Raw genomic sequence first — 14,379 nt, forward strand, 5'->3', positions numbered from 1 at the left:
CAAGTTGAATGGGTCTCGATCCGTCCCGGCTGCCATGTGGACGTTGCCCGTGCATTGGGCACCGCAAATTGTGGTCCCCAATGCACGGAACGGATGCACAACGTTCGTGTGCAAGAGGCCTCAGAGTGCCATCATCAGACATCACACCTCATCATCTGGGGAGTGAAATTGCACTGTGTACAAACTACTACTGGCTGTACAACTTATCCTTTGCATTTAGTAAAGAGAGACTTTTCTTCTTTTCCTTCTGGCCTGATTCCTTATACCACCTTTTCACTGCAATGATCCACAGGGAGCGATGGCCTAAGAGCGCACACTGTGACACAACACCTCATCAGGGCAACTACCAATCCCATCCTCTGATCCTGCTCACCCAGGGGCTAGATGCAGCGCTAACAGGGCATTTGGACAGGGGTTGTCCTTGTGAGATGGCCCCTTTTATTGGAACCTACCACATTATGATCACCATTTGTTTTACAGACATCCCTATAATAAGGATGTTGTTCCCCAGCACAGGACTGTGGTATAAAAGCACCTAAGAGCTGTGCATTGCACTACAATCTCTACCAAGGTATGCTTCGGACAATACAGAATAAGCTTTTTTTTTATTTCATACACACCAACAGCAGAAGGTCCAAATCTATGGATGTCAATTGGCATATCAATATTAGCTTCGAAAACTAGGGGGAACTAAGGCCTAATCACATGGGAGGACACTAGGACATAAACCCCATCACTGCAGCTGTGGCATAATGTGTTGGCTGCAGCAATGACATGGTGTATACCATACTTGACCTCTCAGCCAATCATTGGCCTTGGCCTCAGTGGTATATGGCATGAGACCACTGGAGCCAGTGATTGGCTGCAGAGCTCATGTGTGGTATAGAAGAACTTCATCGCTGCAGTTAAGACAACAAAGGTTAGCAGGGAGGAAGAAACTGTGGCGCTGGAAAACAGAAGGTTATGGACGGCAAGTATTATTAAAAACGTTTTATTAATATGATCGGTTCCCTAAAAATATATATATTTTTTATATCTTTATAACCCTTCAAGATCAATCCCTAAATAATAATGACGCTAATCACTGCACTGGAAAACACTGGGGCATATGCCGGATTGTACCTCAAACCTCAAAATTGGCATTCTGATTAATAATGAATTTGATCACTAAAATGCAGCGAGGCACGAGCCACATCATGCCCCATACCTCACGGATATGGTGACCCTGAATAATAATCCTGCTTTTAAAATGGCAAACCCTTGACCTGAAGCCGTAACACGAAACCCCTGCATAAAATGAATGAAGTAAAAAGCTTGCTTTCTTCTTAGTTCCAAAACTGAGAAGTTTCCAAAGGAAACAGACACCTCGGTTCACGACGGTCTACTAAACGTACTGCGTTCTCATGAGTGGGAGCTTGTGATCCTTTTTCCTGCCTCCCGCTTGTTAATGCACATTACTGCTGACTCAATGGCTTGCTTTAAAGAGCCAACACAAGCTGCCGGCCTTGGAAGCCTGCCACTGTCAGTTCGATTTCCACATTGCGTTGGCAATGATTTCGGCTATTGTGAAGGGTTTGCAGGGCACAAGAGGATAAAATGGATTATCACAATAAAACTGTCAACTATTCGCAGGGCAAATACCAAAAGAACCCGAGTTATGTAAATCCCATGTGAAAACAAATAGCACTGAGGGAGAATACAGGGTGCAATTATAACTGGGCACCAGAGATGCCATAGACATCACCGGCAAAGCAATAAAGAGGTTGATTTATGAAGGCAACGTCTGACCACATGTCCTAGTAGGAGATAAAAATGTCTTACAGGTGGTGTCACATGCTTGGGATCCTACTTATGAACCATAACACAGTGCCACTAAGTAAGGATTTAACCAAATTTAACCATTTTCAATGCTCAGTGAGGTCCGTATGTGCAGCCAGCCCCTGAGGAGCCAGGGCTCTGGCTATCACAATCTATCACAGTGGCTTTCCTCAAACTGTTGCTCCCTATTGCCTGTGCAGCAAAAGGAGGGGGCAGCCTTTCTTCTATCAGGGCACACCTTGATTCTGGGGCTCCTGCCTGGGGTGCCCATGATTAGGTACTTGTATTACGGCAGGGCATATGGGGTGAAATGGCTGGCGTATGGTGCAAGAGTCAATAACCAGGCCAGATGTATCAGAATAAAATGTCTCTCTTTACTTACCGTAAATGCTAAATGGGAGGTGTAATAAAACCAATTATAGCAGACACAGTTACAACTGTTCACAGTGCAATTCTCTCCCAGATAGTGATGTATAGATTTAGAAAATGATGGTAGTTATTGCCCTTTTTCCTTTCTATCTTGCTAAAGTATGTTCCAACAGAACCTATGGCAGGCAATAGTTCTAGAGTAATAATGGCTGTAGGGTCCACTGCGGAATACAGGGTTTTAGCGATATGACTGGCCAAGTCATGTCCAGGTGTGATGTTTGTAACAATGTCCCTCACAGCGGTGGTCATGCAGACTCTAGGTTCTCTAGTTCTTTCCTTTATCTTTCTCCTTCACTCCTTCTGTAGCTCATGCAGAGATCGATCAGTCTCTGTAACTTTTTGGGCCCAAGAAAAGGAAGCATAGGTCACTGCTTCCTTCCTCTCTGAACTCCAATCTATAAATAGGTCACGTGTGATATACAGGAACTTGATCATTCACTAAAAGAGTCCAAGAGGAGCCTGGATGTATTTCTTGAGTGTAATAATATTACTGGTTATAGCTACTAGATTTATGGAGAAGAGTCGTTCCTCCAAGGAGTTATTCTCATTGCCTGATTGGAGTCGGGAAGGAATTTTTCCAATAAAATGAGGAAAATTGGCTTCTACCTCCCAGGGGTTTTGTATGGATTTAGGCAAGAATGGGAATTATGGCCCTATTTCCTTTCTATCATGCTAAAGTATCTTCCAACAGAACCTATGGCAGGCAATAGTACTAGTGTAATAATGTAGTGTCCACTGTGAAATACAGGGTTTTCGTGATACGACTGGCCAAGCAGTGTCTAGGTGTGATGTCCGTAATTAGGTCCCTCACAGCAGCAAAGTCTGAATAGGGTTTGGTAGACTCTAAGTTCTCTAGTTCTCTCCTTTGTCTTTCCTCTCTCCTTCTGTAGATCATGCAGAGATCGATCAGTCTCTGTAGCTTTTTGGTACCAAGAAAAGGAAGCATAGGTCACTGCTTCCTTCGTTTTGAACTCCAATCTATACATAACAATACAATACATTAAACAACAAAGCATTTGCAGATACCCTCTGCTCTGGGATACTGCATATGTCGGTGTAGTAAATGGATTTGTCAACCGCCAGAGACAATTGTCTCCAATGGTCTCCAGATCCAGAAACTAGTGCATGCCCTGAGTTTCTTGAGGAATAGTGCGGAAAAATTAAGGTGTGAACTGCATCATTTCTGGGTCTGTTGTGCATACAGGTAGCAAATGTAGCCATCTGAATCAGGCCTAGGAATAGGTCCCACTGTAGTAGAGCCGGCTTATCCATGCATTCATTTGATAGCTGCAATGCAATCCTACATTTACAAGTGTACAGCCAGACGTAGTGACAACAGTGACAACAGCTGACAGACAGGGATTAGTAAAGCCAAACCCCTGATTAGTATATTAGGACCATTTTATTACAAGGCATATAGGGCAACAGCCCTGATCGACAGGGGTATACACCATTACACTTCCTAGGACCTTAAATGGATTTTCCAGTTTTAAGCAAATGAAGTTCTGAAACTTTCTAAGAACCTTAACTTTTTCTATTCCACACACGTTCCAAGATCTGTTTGCTGAGTGACAGAAGAGCAATTTATGCTGCTGGTGTATTAGTTACAATTAGGGCATACTGTCAGCTGTGAGAAGTACTCGGTCTGAACTGGTTTTCAGTCTTTGGATGTAAACAGTATTTTCTTTTATTTTCATTCATTGACAGCAAGCAGGAATCTTAAAAATGGTGGGGAATTGGAAAAGAAAGGCTCACACATGTTTATCTATTTTATGGCAACATCTTTTAGCAGAAATTGCAAGAGGCACAGTGCTCAGCTTCATTTCAGCCATCACTGAAAATGAACCAGCACAGTATTCACTTTACATTTATTTACCATTCAGTATCAGCCTACAGAGCTGGTGGGAGAGGCACAGGAAGAAGCGGAGGAATGGACACTGTCAGCGCTCTTGGTCCAAAGCATACTGATGCTTGCACAATCTTGTTCTCCCACGACCTGCTTTGACTTAGAGTAAGTGCTTTTGCTGAGATTTCATTTTTTGGAGGTCATTACTTTATCAAGGACTGTGACATATTTCTCTGTGTTCAGGATAAAATAAGTGACATTCTTTTTATATATATACACAGTACAGACCAAAAGTTTGGACACACCTTCTCACTCAAAGAGTTTTCTTTATTTTCATGACTATGAAGGCATCAAAACTATGAATTAACACATGTGGAATTATATACATAACAAACAAGTGTGAAACAACTGAGAATATGTCATATTCTAGGTTCTTCAAAGTAGCCACCTTTTGCTTTGATTACTGCTTTCCACACTCTTGGCATTCTCTTGATGAGCTTCAAGAGGTAGTCACCTGAAATGGTCTTCCAACAGTCTTGAAGGAGTTTCCAGAGATGCTTAGCACTTGTCGGCCCTTTTGCCTTCACTCTGCGGTCCAGCTCACCCCAAACCATCTCGATTGGGCTCAGGTCCGGTGACTGTGGAGGCCAGGTCATCTGGCGCAGCACCCCATCACTCTCCTTCATGGTCAAATAGCCCTTACTTTCAAAGTTTTCCCAATTTTTCGGCTGACTGACTGACCTTAATTTCTTAAAGTAATGATGGCCACTCGTTTTTCTTTACTTAGCTGCTTTTTTCTTGCCATAATACAAATTCTAACATTCTATTCAGTAGGACTATCAGCTGTGTATCCACCTGACTTCTCCTCAACGCCACTGATGGTCCCAACCCCATTTATAAGGCAAGAAATCCCACTTATTAAACCTGACAGGGCACACCTGTGAAGTGAAAACCATTTCAGGTGACCACCTCTTGAAGCTCATCAAGAGAATGCCAAGAGTGTGGAAAGCAGTAATCAAAGCAAAAGGTGGCTACTTTGAAGAACCTAGAATATGACATATTTCCAGTTGTTTCACACTTGTTTGTTATGTATATAATTCCACATGTGTTAATTCATAGTTTTGATGCCTTCATTGTGAATCTACAATTCTCATAGTCATGAAAATAAAGAAAACTCTTTGAATGAGAAGGTGTGTCCAAACTTTTGGTCTGTACTGTATATATATATATACACTCAGAGAGAGAGAGGGAGAACAAAATAGGGTGAAAAATAAAAATCACAATATGGGTTTCCAGGCACTTCATTTGGATGTGAGCTTTAACTGTTAATCCCGAGCTCCCAGGTTCATGAATAGAATTTTTTATTAAAGGGGTTTTACCACTAAAGAATGCTATGGCATATCAACATTGCCTTAAAGGGGATTCCATGCTCATGATATTGATGATCTATCCTCAGGATAGGTCATTAATATCCAATTGCAGGGGGTCTGACACGGCGCACCCCTGCCGATCAGCTGTTCCCTGCAGCCTCTAGCTCTGCAACTGCTAGCACTTTGAATGGAACAGTAAGCAGACAGCTCCGTTCAAAGTGTAGTGGTCGTGCTGGGTTACTGCAGCTCAGTTACCATTGAGGTGAATAGGAGCTGATCTGCAGTAACCCGGCACGGCCACTACACTTTGAACGGAGCTGTCTGCTTACTACATCTTGAATGGAGATCTACTGTTACATTCAAAGTACTATTTCCAGCGCCGCAGGCTGCAGCAAACAGCAGATCGGTGGGAGTGAGAGGTGTCAGACCCTCACCGATCAGATATTAATGACCTATCTTGAGGACAGCTTATCAATATCAGGAGCCTGGAAAGCCCCTTTAGAGCCATAAAAGTCTGACAGGCAGAGATCTTACCTCTGGGAACACAACCTGTTAGCAGAACAGATGTCTTTTGGCCCTGCTCTTGTGGATATGTAATAAGTGGCTTTGGCAGGAAAACAGCATTAAAGAACAATGATATCATGATAATTATGAATGACACACAGGCAGCAGAGAAGAAATGCGACCCTGTTTAAAAATGCTGGTAATTTACCAGTCAGGTTGTAGAGAAAGCTGGGCAACAATCTCTATGGGTTTAGCTGTTTGGCCTTGTAAGGACGGTATATTAACACGTCCATTTCAGTCCATAATACTGTGTACTATGTACATAATAAACCATATTGTGGTCTGTACAAGTATATATTTTGCATCTATTTCAAGGAGCATTCTCCAAAAATTTTACTATGAAGGTACAATTTGCTTCTACATGAAAGTTTTTACTTGCATCTCCTGAAGGTTCACTTACCATTCCAGCAATCATTATCACTAATTTCTCCCTATCCTGTGTGGGAAAGAAGACTGTTGTGACCCTCAAGAAACGTCCTCACTTTAGTTAACATTGTGCAGCTTGAGATGGGATGGAGACCTGAACAGTTTGACACCACCCACGTGGAAGTGAGGGTGGGGACAACCTAAGATGATGCCAAATAGCAGCCAAAGGACATTTGAACTGCCAGCATGTAATATTACTGTTGTGGCGGCAATCTGTTTCCGACACCGTTCCACTCCCTCAATCGCCGCTCAACTTACTGCCGCTCCATCTGTGTTCCAGCAGATCCGATCACCTTCTCCCACTAGGCAGCCCTGACTGCTAGAGTAATGCTACCGGATTTTCTCTCCTCCATGCAGGGTAAGGTCTGGATTTGCTTTGCCCATAGGGTCCGTGTGCATGGTCTCTCCAGCTCTTAGAGGGCAAGTGCATGCACCCTAATCCTCCCCAGCCAATGGCTGAGAAGGTGCCTGAGCAATAGGTTCTATTACGCTAGATTCATGCAATGGTGTGCTGATTACATTCATCTGCCCATGTAATGACTTCTGATTTCTTCCTGCATATGACCTTTTGCTGCCTGACCTGACCTCTGCATGATCTCTTTTCTGACCCTGAGCTGCCTGCCCTGACTTTGGACTGTTTATTGGATGGCACAAACTCTGCCTGCCCTGACCATGGCCTGTCCCTGACTACAGTTTTGCCCGATCCCTCTGTCTCTTAATACCCATGGGTCTGCCACCACTTGAACAGAGACTACTCCAAGATGTAGCGGTCTGGTGACTCCCCTGCAGTGGAGTCGAGATCAGCGTACAGAGGTACAAATGTGAAGACCAGGAGGCCACTTAGATAATGCCCTTAGAAGTAACCCTAAGTCAAATCAGATCACAATTACATCCTCCCTATAGTGCCCCCTGTACACTAAATAGTAGAATAGTTGAAAAAAGACATAAGTCCATCAAGTTCAAGGGATGAGTGGGGATGTGAATTTTAGGAAAGGGGAGTGAGGACTAGACTTTTATACGTTTACATAAGCATTAAAGGGAATCTGTCATCACATACCTTGAAATTAAACCATCCCTATGGCTTGCCAGCATATTTCAGTGCTGTTGGTCCCATCGTCATACGTGCCACCAATACGGAAAAAAAAAATGCTAATGAGCCCCTTGGTGCAACAAGGGAGTTGCTCCACTCATCTTCTTTCTTTGCTGCACCTCCACTGCTTTGGCTGACAGGTCCCGGCAGTCTAGACGTATGCATGTCTGGTCCTGAAGTCAAGGGATGCGATGACAAATTCCCTTTAATCTTATTTAGTTCAAAGAATTTATCCAAGCCTATTTTTTTAAAACAGTCAACAGTTCCTGATGTGGCCACATCCTGCGTTAGACTATTGCACAGATTTAGAGTTCGAAACCCTGTTGCCTCTGGAGAACTTTTTCTTCTCCAGTCAGAGGCAGTGCCCCCTTGTCTTTTGAGAGGATTTTACAAGGAACAGCTTACAAGGAACAGCTTTTGTGCAGCCCATTTATATATTTGTGTGTGTATATATATATATATATATATATATATAATCATGTCTCCCCTTAGACTTCTCTTCTCAAGACTAAATTAATTTCATTATTCTAATCTTTCATCATAATTAAGTCTATCTTATCAGGTTAGTTGCTCTTCGTGTACATTTTCCAGCTTCAGTGCATCAATTTAATAAACTGGTGCCCAGATCTAAACTGCATATTCCAGATGAGGCTGCACCAAAGCTTTGTAAAGTGGTAATATTACATAACAATATCCTGCTGGCCTTTGAAGCAGCTGATTGACATTGTATGCTGTTATTTAATCTATTATCTACAAGGACACTCAAATCCTTCTATGCAAGTGACTCTCCCAGTGTTACATCCCCTAGGACAGGGATGCACAACCTGCTGCCCTCCAGCTGTTGCAAAACTACAACTCCAATGATGCTTGGACATCCTACAGCTATTAGGGCATGCTGGGAGTTGTAGTTTTGCAACAGTTGGAGGGCCGCAGGTTGAGCATACCTGCCCTAGGACATATGATGCACAGAGATTATTATTACTAAGATGCAGAACTTTACATTTATCCACCTCATTTGCCAAGTTGGTGACCAATCAGCTTGTAGTTTATGGACATCTCCCATAGTCTGCACAGTACTACATGGCATGGTGCCATTTGCAAAAATAGAAACAGTGCTATTAGTTCCATCCTCTATATCATTAATAAATAGGTAAAATAATGTTTGGCCAAATGCAGATGACCAATGGGCCAGCTTTTAATTTAAAAAAGGGTTGTATGGAAGAGACATCCCCTTTAACTTTTACAGTAAATATATAAAGTTCGGCCACATCATAAAATAATGAGATATAATATGGTGGATTCCACTATTGTCCTGGTGTAGCTTACAGCCACTCCGTTCTGTGAAATATGTTTTATACATTTTTGGTCTATGATTGATTTAAGATGTGGGAGAGGAAGAAGCAGACTTTGGCCAGCTGTCACGAGGGTGTCAAGAGCCACGTCTGACTCTGTTATACCCGGGGTCAGGAAGTCGCAGCGGGTGGCTGCGCGCTCTATGTCTAAAGATCACGGTGTTTCTTAGTGTTTGTTTTCTGTGTTTGCCTTGCTATCCTTTTTGTCTCACTCAGGGATCCGTAGCTTCTCCTCCTCAGCTGTTTCTTGTCTGCCACTCCCAAACTCCTTATATTCTCCTCTCACACTTCTCTTGTTGCCAGTTATAGAGCTTCCTGCCTGGACATCTATACTGACCCACTGGAGCTGAGAATCTGGTTGTTGTTCCAGAGTGCTACCCTCCGGATCCCTGTTGGGCTTTTGTTGTCTCCTGTTGTTGCCCACCTGGGATTATATGTTTAGTTTGTATTGTCTGTCCTCCCCTTGGTGTTTTCCTCTAGAGCTAGTGGTGCGGACTAGTGTTCCCACCGCCCTGTTCACTATCTAGGGCTCATCCTAGGGAAAGCCAGGGTTTTAGGCACGTGATCGGCGTACGGGTGAGGAACCCGTCTAGGGACGACAGGGCAGCCAGGTGCCAGACGCAAGGTGAGTCAGGGGTCACCACCTTCCCTCTCACTAGGGCAGGGCCTCCCTCTGTTCCTCCCTCCGTGTCACGTATGTGACAGTTACGCCGATCGTGATATTATAACTGGCCCTTATTTTTTGAGAAAAAAAAAAAAAAAAATTATTTAATTTTTTTTTCTCTACTTAGAATCCAATATGGATCCTATTGCTGCTTTGGCAAAACAGCTTCAAGGCCTGTCTTTGGAGGTGGCAGGATTGAAGGCGTCTGTCCTCCAACAGCAGCAGCAAATGCAGCAGACCGTAAGCCCAGCGGTTGCTATGGGTAACCAGGTTGTTACAGAACCCAAGGTTGTTCTTCCTGACAGATTCTCTGGGGGAAGGGACAAATTTGTGTTGTTCCGTGAGGCCTGCAAATTATATTTTAAGCTGCGCCCTTACTCCTCAGGTAATGAAGAACAGCGGGTGGGGATTGTTATTTCCCTGCTTCAGGGGGACCCGCAATCCTGGGCGTTCTCGTTACCCCCTGGTTCCCAGGCTCTCCGGTCAGTGGAGGGATTTTTTGGGGCTTTGGGTCTCATATATGATGACCCTGACCGTGTCGCCCTGGCTGAGTCGAAGTTACGGAGACTCCTACAGGGAGATCGGCCAGCAGAGGAATATTGCTCAGAGTTCCGCAGGTGGGCTACGGATACTCAGTGGAACGACCCGGCTCTCAGGAGTCAGTTCTGCTCTGGGTTATCTGAAAGGGTTAAGGATGCGCTGGCGCTGTATGAGACCCCCCTTTCCCTTGATGCTGTTATGTCCCTCTCTATCAGGATAGATAGACGTCTTAGGGAGAGATCGAAAATTCCTGAGCAATCGGTAACCTCTCCCAAGCAGCAGTTAGTCTGTACGGACTTGGATGAGCCTATGCAGCTAGGAGGAACTTCTCGTCAGGTCCGTCCTCCTGAGGTTCGCCGTAGGTGGGGGGCTTGTTTTTTCTGTGGGGGGAAGGGTCATTTCATTAATGTCTGTCCCTCCTTTCCCAAAAACAAAAGACCGTCGGAAAACTACTAACCCCAGGCTGTGCGGAGGATGTCAGCCGGGGGGTATACGTTTCCTCCATACGAACATCTCAATTTGTGTTGCCAGCGGTTATTGTTTTTGGTGTTAAGACGGAGTCTATTTCTTTTTTTCTAGACAGTGGTGCAGGGGTAAATTTGATAGATGCCCATTTTGCCCGCACTATGGGTTTGTCTCTCTGTACGCTGCAGAGACCCATTCCCATATTCGCTATTGACTCTGCTCCTCTGTCTCAGAGAAACCTCACTCACGTTGTCCATAACTTACATCTTCGGGTAGGGGACCACCATAAGGAGCGTCTTTCATGTTACGTTCTGGAGGGCCTTCCCTCTCCTGTGGTATTGGGTCTTCCCTGGTTGGTAGCGCACAATCCAGTGGTGGATTGGCAGGCCAGGGAGATATTGGAGTGGAGTGAGCATTGCAGAGAGAATTGCTTAAATAACAATTGCTTAATCGCCTCCATAGCTTCCCTACCTACATTTATTTCGGACTTTGAGGACGTTTTTTCTGAAAAGGGTTGTCAGAAGCTACCACCTCATCGTCCTTATGATTGCCCGGTTAACCTGATTCCCGGTGCAAAATTACCCAAGTCCAGGTTGTATAATCTTTCGGGTCCAGAGAGACAAGCCATGAAAGATTATATCTCCGAGAGTCTGGCCAAGGGACACATCAGACCCTCTTCTTCACCCGTGGCTGCAGGGTTTTTCTTTGTTAAAAAGAAAGATGGGGGCCTGCGTCCTTGCCTAGATTTCCGTGAGCTAAACCGGATAACCGTCCGAGACCCATACCCTCTTCCTCTCATTCCTGACCTTTTTAATCAGATTGCGGGTGCTAGGTGGTTCTCCAAACTTGATCTTAGGGGGGCCTACAATCTGATTCGTATCAAGGAAGGGGATGAGTGGAAGACAGCTTTTAACACCCCTGAGGGGCATTACGAAAATTTAGTCATGCCTTTCGGTCTGACCAATGCCCCTGCTGTCTTCCAACATTTCGTTAATGATATTTTTAGTCATCTCATCGGCAGGTTTGTAGTCATATACCTAGATGATATCTTAATTTATTCGGCTGATCTGAAAACACATGAAGTACATGTCAGGCAAGTACTGCAGGTCCTACGGACGAATAAATTATATGCGAAAATTGAAAAATGTGTCTTCGCCGTTCAGGAAATACAATTCCTGGGATATCTATTATCTGCTTCAGGTTTCCGTATGGATCCTGGGAAGGTCCAGGCAATTTTAGATTGGGATCTTCCTGAGAACCTTAAAGCTCTACAACGGTTTTTGGGTTTCGCAAATTTCTACAGAAAGTTTATTAAAAATTATTCAGTGATCGTTAAACCCCTTACTGACATGACTAGGAAGGGGACTGATTTTTCTAAATGGTCTGACGCCGCTAAAATTGCATTTTCCTCTCTAAAAGAGAGATTTACCTCGGCACCTGTTCTAATTCAACCTGATGTCTCCCAGCCTTTTATTGTTGAAGTTGATGCGTCGGAGGTGGGAGTGGGGGCTGTATTGTCTCAGGGTCCGTCTCCTGGCAAATGGCGTCCTTGCGCTTTCTTTTCCAAAAAATTATCTGCAGCAGAAAAGAACTATGATATTGGAAATAGGGAACTGTTGGCGATTAAACTGGCGTTTGAAGAGTGGCGTCACTTCTTAGAGGGAGCAATCCACCCCGTCACGGTAATTACGGATCACAAAAACCTTCTGTACCTAGAATCGGCTAAGCGTCTCACCCCTAGACAAGCTAGGTGGTCGCTATTCTTTACCAGATTTAACTTTGTAATCACCTATCGTCCTGGGGCAAAAAATACCAAGGCAGACGCATTGTCTCGTAGTTTCCCTGGAGGGGGTAATGTTAGTGATCCGGTACCTATTTTACAAAGAGGAGTGGTTGTCTCGGCTGTACACTCTGTTCTAGAGGGAAAGGTGTTAGAGGCCCAGGGGGACGCCCCGGCCTCTTGCCCCTCAGAGAAATTGTTTGTACCGTTAAACCTGCGTCTTGAGTTATTGAAGGAACATCATAATTCGGCACTTGCTGGGCACCCAGGTAGTAAAGCAACCTTGGAGCTATTGTCTCGTCGTTTTTGGTGGCCAAGGTTGCGTCAGGATGTAATAGATTTCGTGTCTACTTGTTCTACTTGTGCACGCGCGAAAGTCTCTCATACACGTCCAGCAGGGTCTTTATTGCCACTTTTCATCCCCAATAGACCATGGACACATCTATCAATGGATTTCATCACTGACTTACCTTTGTCTGCGGGTAAAACAGTTATCTTGGTAGTAGTAGACAGGTTTAGCAAAATGGTACACTTTATTGCGCTACCCGCACTTCCTAATGCTAAGACTCTTGCTCAGGTGTTTATCAGTGAAATCGTGAAGCTTCACGGGGTCCCTTCCGATGTGGTTTCGGATCGGGGAACCCAGTTTATTTCTAAGTTTTGGAAAGCTTTTTGTACCCGTTTAGGGGTACACTTATCCTTTTCCTCAGCTTTCCATCCTCAGTCGAATGGACAGACTGAGCGTACCAACCAAAACCTTAGAAACATATTTAAGGTGTTTTGCGTCTGAAAACCAAGAGGTGTGGTCATCATATTTACCGTTAGCCGAGTTTGCCATAAATAATCGCCGTCAGGAATCCACTGGCAAGTCACCATTTCTTGGTGCATACGGTTTTCATCCCCAATTTTGTACTTTCAAAGAGGGGGGGTCTTCTGGGGTTCCCGAAGAGGAACGGTTTTCTTCATCTCTTTCATCGGTATGGCAGAAGGTGCAAGCTAACTTGAAAAATATGAGTGGTAAATACAAATGCATGGCCGATAAGAAACGGTCGCCAGGTCCGGACCTAGGAGTGAATGACTATGTGTGGTTGTCTACTAGGAATATTAAGTTGAAGGTTCCCTCTTGGAAACTGGGTCCTAGGTTCATTGGTCCTTATAAAATTGTAGCCGTCATTAACCCTGTGGCTTTTCGCCTGGAGCTACCTCAGACTTTTAAGATCCATAACGTCTTCCATAAGTCGTTGCTCAAGAAGTATGTTCCACCTCTAGAACCATCACCGCTGCCACCTCCTCCTGTTGTTGTGGATGGTAATCTGGAGTTTCAAATATCCAGAATTGTTGATTCTCGTCGGGTCCGCCGCTCTCTTCAGTATCTGGTGCATTGGAGGGGTTACGGTCCCGAGGAAAGAATGTGGGTTCCAGCGTCAGAGGTAAACGCCAACAGGTTGATTCAGGCTTTCCATGTCTCTCATCCGGAGAGACCTGGTCCTGAGTGTCCGGAGGCCCCTCGTGAAAGGGGGGGTACTGTCACGAGGGTGTCAAGAGCCACGTCTGACTCTGTTATACCCGGGGTCAGGAAGTCGCAGCGGGTGGCTGCGCGCTCTATGTCTAAAGATCACGGTGTTTCTTAGTGTTTGTTTTCTGTGTTTGCCTTGCTATCCTTTTTGTCTCACTCAGGGATCCGTAGCTTCTCCTCCTCAGCTGTTTCTTGTCTGCCACTCCCAAACTCCTTATATTCTCCTCTCACACTTCTCTTGTTGCCAGTTATAGAGCTTCCTGCCTGGACATCTATACTGACCCACTGGAGCTGAGAATCTGGTTGTTGTTCCAGAGTGCTACCCTCCGGATCCCTGTTGGGCTTTTGTTGTCTCCTGTTGTTGCCCACCTGGGATTATATGTTTAGTTTGTATTGTCTGTCCTCCCCTTGGTGTTTTCCTCTAGAGCTAGTGGTGCGGACTAGTGTTCCCACCGCCCTGTTCACTATCTAGGGCTCATCCTAGGGAAAGCCAGGGTTTTAGGCACGTGATCGGCGTAC

At 44.7% G+C, this 14,379-nt stretch overlaps 1 protein-coding gene across 1 annotated transcript in view; it reads right to left on the reverse strand.

Moving 5' to 3' along the window:
- Positions 1–14,379, reverse strand: part of LOC122934063 (protein eva-1 homolog C-like) — a 220,742-nt gene that overhangs the window by 37,604 nt on the left and 168,759 nt on the right. The window lies entirely within an intron of this gene.

Source organism: Bufo gargarizans, chromosome 4, assembly GCF_014858855.1.
Source record: "Bufo gargarizans isolate SCDJY-AF-19 chromosome 4, ASM1485885v1, whole genome shotgun sequence".
Classification (NCBI taxonomy): domain Eukaryota; kingdom Metazoa; phylum Chordata; class Amphibia; order Anura; family Bufonidae; genus Bufo; species Bufo gargarizans.